At 30.3% G+C, this 12070-nt stretch overlaps 1 protein-coding gene across 1 annotated transcript in view; it reads left to right on the top strand.

Annotated features, from left to right (window-relative positions):
• LOC114330186 (extracellular matrix-binding protein ebh-like) overlaps positions 1-12070 on the top strand; it is a 166365-nt gene that overhangs the window by 21235 nt on the left and 133060 nt on the right. Inside the window, exon 2 of the mRNA XM_050646867.1 lies at positions 10203-10719. The gene's annotated coding sequence lies outside the window, so the exon portion shown is untranslated. The remainder of the gene's footprint in view (positions 1-10202; positions 10720-12070) is intronic.

Below are 12070 nucleotides of genomic sequence, written 5' to 3'. Positions count from 1 at the left end.
AATTTGTTGCGATTATTTCATGAATAAAACTGTTCAAAACCAAAATTTTATTGTAATTTATTTATGTAAGTACCATTAAACACACAGTTTTTATAAATATTTGACGATTGAAAGTCATCACTTTTATATTTTTTAAAACATTAATTGTCATTAATGTCACTGAATGTATTTTTTCGTAGGAACGAAGGGCATCTGACGTAATATACTTAACGACGGGAGATTATCAAAAATTATCGATTTAATTCAAATTTCTGTAGCTTTCTATTGGTCAGAATCTCCTATGAATGAAATAATCGAGTAAATTTCATTAAAACATGAACACAATAAGATAAATTTGAAATAAATTAGTAAATAATATCTAAATATTAGTTTATTGCATATATTAAAATATATTATAACGCCATATTACAAGGTATTCTATTTCTAGTGAGGGAAAATTTAAGCAAAATGCGTGCTGGAAATTGGCTGTTTAGGCACGGCCGTTGAAAAAATATTTTTAGCAAAAATATAGCGTGGAAAAAAAAGCGAAAAGAGTTGTGTATTCGTAAAGTCTATCGATCCACCAAAACCAAATTTGTAGCTCATGAAAAATACGTTTTTATTCGTCCAATTCCAAATATCGAAGCATGAAGCACTTTTCGGGTAAACCTGTTTAAACTTTTTTAAAGTGTTTAGAAAAATCTTTATTTTAATTGTTTATAAAGTTCTAATTCTAGCATTAAAAATAAGCGAGTTATGTTGAAAATAATGTTAGCCCCCTCTTTTTGGTAAAAAAAATCATGAAGTCTCCCCTTGTTTAGCTTTCCAAATGAAATTAATTGTTACCGCTTTACAAACAACTTACTTTACTTATCTATTTTTTATATCATCTGTCAGTTTCCCCCGTTTAAAGTGCTCATTTTTGAAAGGGTTATAGTTGAAAGGGCTTGCACGAGTCACTAATCACGAGTGTATGCAAACTTTGAACAGCCATATCTTAACCAATTTATGTTTTACAGAAAAACAAAATGAAACTAGCATATTTATAAAAGCAAAAGCTACATTTTTTTACTCTTTGAGATTTTTCGTACCACTAATATTTTTGAAGTTATTTTGAAAAAAGGGAATGCTTCCAAAATCTGCAAAATTTTTTTTTCAAAAATAAGCACTTCAAACCTGTCAACTTACAGATCATACGAACAACATACATACGTTTAAAGTAAATAGTAATGCGGTAACGAGTAATTTTATTTAGGATGTTAAATTGTGGGATATTTTCACGATTTTTATTTCCAAAAAAGGGGACAACTTTTTTTCAGGGTAACTCGTTTATTTTTGATGCTAGAAACTTTCCTAAAAATAAAAATAAAGCTTTTTTTAATTTTTTCCTGAAAATTTATTTTTCGGGGACTTCTTGAGATATTCGATTTGGAATTATTCGACGAATAAAAACGTATTTTTTATGACCTACAACTTTACTTTTGCTCCGTTTATAGACTTTACTGATACACTATTTTTTTCGTAATTTTACAATCTACACTTTTGCACAGAATATTTTTTTCAATAAAATATTTACTTATTAGTTATTTGCTAAAAACTGTCTGAAAACAAAGCTTTTGTCGAAAAATAAACATTTTCAATCGCCAATAACTCGAAAAGTATTGACATAAAAAACTCTATAGAACAAAAGTTGCTTATAATCAGTCAATTTATCGATTTCCGGGCTTATTTTAAACACGCGTTTTTTCACCCCCGAGAAGGGATGACTGTCCCCCCAAGTAAAAGCAACCAAAGGCATAAACTCAACTTTAAAGTGGAGAGTAAGCAGAACCTAAATTAAAGTTTTCATGCAATTCTGAGTTGTCCCTGAAAATTACACTCCAAAAGGGCCATTTACTCGGCTACAAAAAATGTTATCCACTTTTAGAATTGTATAATATTGAAGCTAATGCCACATTTAATTTGTATAAATTAAAGATTTATACATAAATTTAGGAATTACAGTATAACCCCGATTATCCGTGTGCGGATTATCAGGGCTGCGGATTACCTGTTCTAATGATTTTCTATTACTAAAATTGTATGTTTGTAGTTCAGAGAAATAAGGAAAAAAAAAATAGCCTGTTGGTGACACAACCCCCTCCAGACCGAAACCAAATTTTTTGAGTAGAGTGGACATCTATAATAATCACCTATATGTTTCCTGCAGCCGATTTTGATGATATACATAGTTATAAACAATTGAAATCAAAAAACACTAAATTTTCGCTTTTTTCGTTTATTGCCAAATGGCTAAGCATTTTAAACAAATTTGGAAGTAAGAAACTCATAAACCATATAAAAAAGTTCAATGTGGCTCCCGCTGAATATGTCTATCCTTATTGGTTGCTTAGAAAATTGCAAAATAATTCATAAATTTTGAGTTTTTATAAATATTCATAACTTATGTAAAAATGAACTTAGAATCTTCTTATTACACGGAATGCTGGAACTTCTGGTGGTTAAATTATAGACTAAATTTCATAACAATTGGTCAAATAGTTTAAAAGTTATTTAATTTGTTTATCCCAAATTAATTTTTTTTGTAACACTATAAGTCAGAAAGGGATGAAGTTACAGTAATACTTTCGATAGCTTATGAAAGAAGAAGACTTATACTAATAACTTAATTAAAAAATAATGACAAAAAGTAATTCTAAGTATCGCAAAATTATTTTGCAAGAATATGTCGATTTTTTGCTTATAAACAATTAGAATAACTTTTTAACCATTACTCGTAGAAAAATTATTTTTTCACATTTAGAAAGACTGAATTTTTATACAAATTTAAAAAAGAAAAAATTGTCCTAGGACAATTAGGGACGAAGTTACCGCCCACCATTTTTTAATTCACAGCAGCTTTCTTTATAACAATTACGAAATCAAAAGAGTCACATTGGAAAGAACATACTTCAGAGTATTAATGTACCAAATATAAAAAATATATACTTTCAAACAAATCGTCCACAAATCTTCAAAATGTGACCCTTAAAATCGACCGGCCTTGAAACTTGGGAGATCGATGAGAAGGGGGAAGGAAATGTTAGCTGTATCTCTTGTTCTCGCCTATGAATTTCGACGTTTCTTTTTTTAATTTGTATGTACTTTTTGCGTACAGTACGAGTATGCTTTATTTAAATAAATTAATTGTTATATACACCATCAAATTTGTTTAAACAATTTTTTTTCAATTTTTTTTTTAATAAAATTTGAAGTAATTTTAATGACAAAACATACTTATTAAACTTAGTAATAGTTTAAAGTATGAAAAAAACAAATTATCCCATTCGATGGTTTCTAAAAATAGTATTGGTCTATGGAAATCAGAAAATCTCAAATAAACTAGGTCTTATTTTTTTAGTAAACATGCTATTAGATGAATGAAAAACTGAAGTTACAGAACCACTAAAAAAGAGATAAACGTAATTGATTGGGGTTGGAAATTAAGCTAAGAACCGTTAGTGCCGATCCGATCAACAGATCTTCTTTATATCAGATATTTTATTAAAATAAACTATCTGCTCTTGCAAAACTAGTTGCACCGAGTACTTGTTAGTACAGAGATATAAATAGTTTATGGACTTCGATTATCAAAACCTCAATCTTTCTCTATTATCTATTTTGGAGTTTCTTTTTTAATCTGTATGTACTCTTTGCGTACGTTACGGATATGTTTTTTGTTAATAAAGTGGTTATTTAATTAACTATGTAAATTGTGTAAACAATTTTAATAAATTTTTTACGATATTTTTAGGATGACTTTGTTGGCAATTATAGGAGTGGATCATATGCACTTGACTTTACAAAAACTTATAATAAATGGGTAACTGATAATTGTTACGTTTTTCATAAAAATACAAGTATTCCTAGATAAACCTCCTTTAATTTTATTTTAATAGTCTTGCTATCATACCAAAATGTATGAAATATCTTAATTTTTGTTTTTTTGCAATCTTAAAATTATAACTTTCAATGTTGTAAGATACAATTATTACAATATTGTAGAAAATTTCTGAAAATAATTTTGTTCTTTTTATCCTCTCTCTAATTTTGTTACATTTCATTTTTCGTTTATCTAGTAGCATGTTTATCAAGAAATAAATCCTAGTTTATTTGAGATTTTTTATTTTCAATTTAATATTATAAGCCAATTTCAGATTTAGGAATAATTGAATAGGATTAGTAATATAATAATTACAGGGTGTAACAAAAATACAGGTCATAAATTTAATCGCATGTTCTGGGACCAAAAATAGTTCGATTGAACCTAACTTACCTTAGTATAAATATGCACGTAAAAAAAGTTACAGCCCTTTGAATTTACAAAATGAAAATCGATTTTGTCCAATATATAGAAGAGATTTTTTATTGAAAATAGACATGTGGTATTTTTATGGCAGGAGCATCTTACAAAAAAATTATAGTAAAATTTTACACCCCATAACAATTTTGTGGGGGTTTTGTTCCTTTAAACCCCCCCAAACTTTTGTGTTCGTTCCAATTAAATTATTAATGTGGTACTATTAGTTAAACACAATGTTTTTAAAACTTTTTTGCCTCTTAGTGCTTTTTCGAAGAGTCAGATTTTATTGAGATATTTTAAATATTCGTCAAATCCACCACATATTTGTATAATATGGTTAAGTACGATTATGAAGACTTGGTAATCGTATTAAAATTTATTATTTATAATTTACATTTTTAGGCATATTTTGAACCATATTAAAAAAGAAGCCAAATCTTGATAAAAGGTGACTTATCGAAAAAATACTAAGAGACAAAAAAGTTTTAGAAACATTGTGTTTAACTAATGGTACTGCAGTAATACTTCAATTGGAACGTGCACAAACATTTGGGGGTTGTAAAGGAACAAACCACCATAAAATTTTTATGTAAACATATTAAAAAAGAAGCCGCAACTCGATAAAAACTGCCTTATCGAAAAAATACTAAGAGGCAAAAAAGTTTTAAAAACAGTGAGTTTAACTAATGGTACCACAATAATAATTTAATTGGGTTGTACACAAAAGTTTGGGGGGTTTAAGGGAACAAAACCCCCATAAAATTTTTATGGGATGCAAAAATTTCACTATAATTTTTCTTTAAGATGTTTCTGTCATAAGAATGATACATGTCCATTTTCAATAAACAATCTCTAATAGTTTTCGATATATTGGAAAAAATCGATTTTCATTTTGTAACTTCAAAGGGCTATAACTTTTTTTATGTGCACATTTGTATTAAGGTAAGGTAGGACCAATCGATCTATTTTTGGTCCCAGAATATGTGATTTAATTTATGACCTCTATTTTTGTTACGCCCTGTATAACTAATACAAGAATAAAAAACCGCTAAACGCCGTAAAAATGAGTGGCGCATAAAATATTCCAGCTATAAAAGATCTGATATGAATGTTACGTGGCGCGAAAATGGATTTTCATTTGATCCAAAACAAAATTCTAGTTTTATTTTAAAAGATTTTTCCATAATATTTGCTAAATTTGAAGTAAACGCGCCACAAAAGAGTAACTTTGATACAGTTTGAATTTTGAAACTCTGTTGTGGCGCGTTTACTTCAAATTTAGCAAATATTATGGAAAAATCTTTTAAAATAAAACTAGAATTTTGTTTTGCATCAAATGAAAATCCATTTTCGCGCCACGTAACATTCATATCAGATCTTTTATAGCTGGAATATTTTATGCGCCACTCATTTTTACGGCGTTTAGCGGTTTTTTATTCTTGTATCAGGAGTTTTTCAAAGTTATTTATAAATTAAATGTATGAAGTTGAATGCAATGTTCCTCTATTACACGTCAAGCTTTATAAATGGTCACCTTTGTTGCATTATCTCCCAAATCATCTAGTGTCCATCGAATGTACACTAGATTTTTTTCTATTCGAAATAGATTGAAAAAAAAATATATTGAGATGGCCGGTAAATGAAGTCGGATTGCCCGTTGCCAGATCAAATTTAGCGTCGTAACCACTACAACTCATAAACCATTTGGGGAATAATCGTTAATTGGATTATACTTTTGTATCTTAATAACTTCTCTAAACGGCTTAACCGATTTTGATCAGTAAACATGAGTTTGAAACGTATTGACCAGTAGTATCTGATGGATCTAAGGTCAAGTATGATAACTGAAGCTATTAGGTACAGGAATTATTTAGCTTTCGAAACCGTTTTTCCCACAGAAAATAGATTTTATCATATTTATGAAGCCTATAACCTAAAAATTTGAATTTTCCCGGATATGAGGTATACATCGTTAGATTCGTCTTGAGTCCTTATACAAACGCTAAGTTATTGGCACAATTCGTACGTTGAAATGTTGAGTAATTGACGAAAAACCAAAATTTTCAAAGTTTACTTTTCAGTTTTTCGGCTATACTGAGCCGTGTGTATGTCTGATCCTGACGGCTTGGACACCATTTGAAAGCTTAAGTCAACACTATTGATTTGATATATTTGCGGTTCTCATGCCTCTTCTTGATCCGAATATATATACCCCCAAAAAATATGTCGTTTTGTACCTACAAAGTCCTATAGCTGGCTTATGGGTGGTCAAAAGTCACAAACTACACCGGTTCTAAATCGGCCCTGACCCCCTCTTTAAATACAGAGAAAAAATATCAAATCGGTTTAACTTTCAAACACACATACATACATATCCACAAATATTTTCCCTTTTTTAAATAAAAATTGAGTCACATTTCTAAGCTCTATAACTTTTGAATGGTATAACCGATTCTCAAAATTAGATATGCGTTGGAAAGGTAATGATCAGTTCTTTTAGAAACCGCAAAGGTTGGACTGAAATTTTCGAAGTTTTTGGGAGTTTTGGGGACCAGAACGAAAAACAGACCCTAAATAGGAAGGGCCGTAAAATCGACACCCTTGGACCAAAATGGATGGTTGACATATGAATGGGTGAGTCCTTTTCTGAACTTGAAGATGGGAGTTGGCAGAATTTTCAATTCAGTCAGATTTAGAAAATTGAAAATTTCGTGTATATAATAGTGTCGCGTGTAGGGGGGTGTATTTCTGCGCCACTGGCGAGAACTGCCGTTATCTGGTAATCTTTCCGATATAAAACTAACAGCTTCGATAACTAATAAATCGAAAACTATTAATTTTATCAAAAAAATGTATAATGAACATTTTTTGTTTATAATTAATATTTTTACCAGCATTTGCGGTCAAAATATAAAAAAAAAATTTCCACCCTCGAGATGAGGTGGCAACTACCCCCTTGGTAAAAGCGTCTTTCGGCATCATATAGATTTTGATCCTTGGACTATCCACTACTTATTGTCAAATTTTTAAACAAATCTATCCATTCTGTAAAAATTGCGAAGTGAAAAATTTCAGTTCCTGGACTAATTATACATTTGGAGCTCTATAATTTCTGAACGGCTTACCTGATGTTGATCACTAAACATGAATTTGAGACGTATTGACAAGTAGTATCTGATGCATCCAAGATCGAGTATGATAACTGAACGTATTACAGGAATTATTGAGCTTGAAAAACCGTTTTTCCCATAAGAAATAGATTTGATCATACTTATGAACCCTATATCTTAAAAATTCGAATTTTCCCAGATATAAGGTATACACCGTTACACGCGTCCTGAGTCCTTCTACAAACGCTCAGTTATTGGCGCAATTCGTAGGTTGAAATTTTGAGTAATTGTCGAAAAACCAAAATTTTCAAAGTTTAATTTTTCAGTTTTTTGGCTATGGTGAGCAGTGCGTATGTCTCAGCTTGATCGCTTAAGGGCCATTTGAAAGCTTAACTCAACCCTATTAATTTGGTGTATTTGCGGTTTTCCTGTCTTTTCTTGAACTTAAGATATATACGCCCAAAAAATATGCTATTTTGTATCTACTTAGTCCTCTAGCTAACTTACGGGTAGTCAGAAGTCAAAAATTAGACCGGTTCTGAATCGGCCCTCACACTCTCTTGAAACACAGAAAAAAAAATTCAGATCGGTTTAACTTTTCCGCATACATACATACAAACATTTTCCATTTTTTAAATAAAAATTGAGTCATATTTCTGAGCTCGATAACTTTTGGATGGTACAACCGATTTTCAAAATTAAACATGCGTTGGAAAGGTAATGATCTATGCTATCAGAAGCCGCAAAGGTCGGGCTTAAATTTTTGAAATTTTTGGGAGTTTTGGGGACGACAACGAAAAACAGGCTTTAAATGGGAAGGGCCGTAAATTCCACACCCTTGGACCAAAATGGAGAAGTAACATATGGATGGACGAGTCTTTTCGTAAACTTTAAGATGGGATGTGGCCCAATTTTCCATTCAGTCAGGTTTAGAAAATCGAAAATTTCGTGTATATATAGTGTCGCTTGTAGGGGTGTTGTGCGCCACTGGTGAGAACTGCCGTTCTCTGTGGATGTACGTTTTACAATAAAAGTTACATCAAAAAAATTGTTTAAACAAATTTGATGGTGTATATAACAATTACTTTATTTAAATAACGCATATTCGTAATGTACGTAAAAAGTACATACAAATTAAAAAAAGAAACAACGAAATAAATAATCGAGAACCAGAGATACAGTTAACAGCTTCTTCCCCCATCTCATCGCTATCCCAAGTTTCAACGCCGGCCGATTTTAAAGGCCATATTTTTAAGCTTTGTGGACGATTTCCTTGAAAGAAAATCTTTTGTATACTTGGTACGTTAAAACTTTGAAGTATGTTCTTTCAAATGCGGCTAATTTTATTCCTTAATTGTTATAAACAAAGCTGCCGTGAATTAAAAAAAGAAGGGGGCTAACTTTGTCCCTAATTGTCGTAGGACAATTGTTTTTCTTTTTAAATGTGTATAAAAATTTAGTCTTTGTAAATATGGAAAAATAATTTTTCTAAGCGTAACGGTTAAAAAGTTATTCTAATTGTTTATAAGCAAAAAATCGACATGTTTTTGCAAAATAATTCTACACTATTTATAATTATTTTTTGTCATTTTTTTTAAATTAAGTTAATAGCATAAATCTTCTTCTTTCATAAACTGTCCGAAGTATTACTGTAACCTCATCGTTTTCTGACTTATAGTGTTGCAAAAAAAATTAATTTGGGATAAACAAATTAAATAACTTTTAAACTATTTGACCAATTGCTTTGAAATTTAAAATATAATTTAAGCACCGGAAGTCTCAGCATTTCGTGTAATAAGAAAGTTCTAACTTAATTTTTACATAAGTTATGAACATTTATAAAATCTCAAAATGTATGATTTATTTTGCAATTTTCTAAGCAACAAATAAGGATATATATATATATATATATATATATATATATATATATATATATATATATATATATATATATATATATATATGCAGTGAACGCTATATTGAAGCTTTTTATATGATTTATCAGTTCCTTACTCTCAAATTTGTTTAAAATGCTTCACTTTTTAGTAATAGACGAAAAAAGCGAAAATTTAGCGTTTTTTGATTTTCATTTGTTTATAGCTATGTATATCATCAAAATCGGCTGCAGGAAACATATAGGTTATTATTATAGATGTCCATACTACTCAAAAAATTTGGTTTCGGCCTGGAGGGGGATGTGCCTCGAGAAAAATCTTATTTCTCTGGACTATTGAGGATTTATCAAAATAGCGTCACCTTAAATTACTCGACGGAAACTCTATACGCTGAGAGGGAGACTCATAATGAAAGATTTATTTTTCTGTTATCTTTTTATGGTAGGTATACAGTAGGAAAAATGAAAGAATACCCATGAACGAACATATAAAACACGCTGTATTTTCCTGTCACCGTGTCACACAAAAAATTGGCCAGCGCAAGTACATATAATAATTATTATTACATGTATTTGCGCTGGGCAATTTTCTTTGTGACATGATGACAGGAAAATACAGCGTGTTTTATATGTTCCTTCATGGGTATTCTTTCATTTTTCCGACTGTATGTATGTTTATACGTACATATGTATTTTATCTTATAAGAAATGTTCGGATTATCCGTGCTTTTCAATTATATCCGTGCCACGTCCGGTCCAGAGGAGCATGGATAATCGGGGTCCTACTGCATGCTTTTCTATGTGATATAAGACTTTAATTTCTGCTGCCATCGTTTATCGCCAGTAATAAATTAACTGTAATTATTTTCATTTTTAGGCTTGAAGAAATACAAGCAGAAATTACACAACTTAGAAATTTAATACAGACTGTAAATAACAATGTAGTCAACGGTGTAGATAAGAATGTTCACACCACCTATGATTATATAAAAGGCAACTTCGGTCAATTATCTCGGAGCTTAGCAAACATCCAGACAAAAACACAAAATTTTGACAATCGATTGGCGGCTGTCGAAAAGCTTTTAAAACAAATGGAACAAAGAGACGTAACGAATAGAAATTTAATAAACACGGTAAATGAAAATGTAGTTAACCGTGTAGATGAGGATTTTCACACCACCTATGATTATATAAAAGTCAACTTCGGTCAATTATCACGGAACTTAGAAAGCGTCCACACAAAATCACAAAATTTTGACAAGCGATTGGCGGCTGTCGAAAAGTTTTTAAAACAAATGGAACAAAGAGACGCAAGAAATTTTCAGAGAGTAATTGAAATACAGAACAATCTGCTTATTATTTTGTGGAAGATGGAAAACAAAATTATTTCAAAGGTTGTTTCTATATTTTTTTAACATGATTATTTTGATTAGAGTTGCCATAATATAGTGCGGCAGATTCGTGCAAATATTATAAGAATTGCACATTTAACGATAGAATCATCTAATTTGGTCCACATATACTGCACATGTAAAGGTTCAAATTTAGATATGAGGCCATCTCAGATTTTGCCTTTTACAAAAATGGCGGTCATTAAAAATGGGCGACTATACATATGTGACTAATAGCACGATATCTTTTGAATGAAAAGTCCGATTTCAACCCAATTTTTTACATAGGTTCCTTTTGTAATTTAAAAAATCGATGTCGTGAACTGGAAGAATCGGTTTACCAGAAGTTGTGATTTTCCTGGTTTTTTATGTAAAACTATTTTATATTATGTAAATAATTTATTTTCAATTTTTTCACCCTGTACATATTAATTTTTCAAAATGGTAATACCACCACTGAAAAGAGAATATGTAAGAATATGTTTTAGGAAATATTTTGAACTTTTTAGTAATGTTAATCACCATGCATAACGTATCTTCACATGTACCTATGTGTGGTAGATTCATGCAAATATTATAAGAATTATTGTGCATTTAATGGTAGAAGCATATAATTTGGACCACATATACTACATATATAGAGGTTCAAATTTAGATACGAGGCCATCTCAGTTTTTGTTCCTTTTACAAAAATGGCGGGCATAAAAATGGCGGCTATACATATGTGACTAATAGCACGATAACTTTTGAACGAAAAGCCCGATTTCAGCCAAATTTGGCATCAAGGTTCTTCTTTTCATGAATAAGATCGAGTTCTTGAACCGGAAGATTCGGTTTACCAGAAGTTGTGTTTTTACTATTTTTTATGTAAAAATATGTTGTTTTTTTTCAATTCTTTCACCCAGTATATATTAATTTTTCAAAAAAGTAACACCGCCATTGACAAGAGTGTAAAAATATTTTTTAGGAACGATTTTGAACTTTTTATTTATTTAAATGGTAATGTTAATTACCATTTAATAAATGCATAACGTATCTTCACATGTACCTATGTGCGGCAGATTCATTTTGAATGCCCACCATTTTTGTAAAAGACAAAACCTGAGATAGCCTCATATCTAAATTTGAATCTTTGTATGTGTAGTGTGTGTGGTCCAAATTATATGCTTTTACCATTAAATGCACAATAATTCTTATATGATTCTATAAGCCTATGCCGCAAATAGGTTCATAGGTACATGTGAACATACGTTATGCATTTGTTAATTGGTAATTAACATAACTAAAGAGTTCAAAATATTTCCTAAAAAATATTTTACGCTCTATTGAACGCAGATATTAACTTTTTGAAAAA

Source organism: Diabrotica virgifera, chromosome 3, assembly GCF_917563875.1.
Source record: "Diabrotica virgifera virgifera chromosome 3, PGI_DIABVI_V3a".
Classification (NCBI taxonomy): Eukaryota; Metazoa; Arthropoda; class Insecta; order Coleoptera; family Chrysomelidae; genus Diabrotica; species Diabrotica virgifera.
Note: the sequence above shows the minus strand (reverse complement) of the source record. Positions and strands in the feature narration are given on the sequence as shown.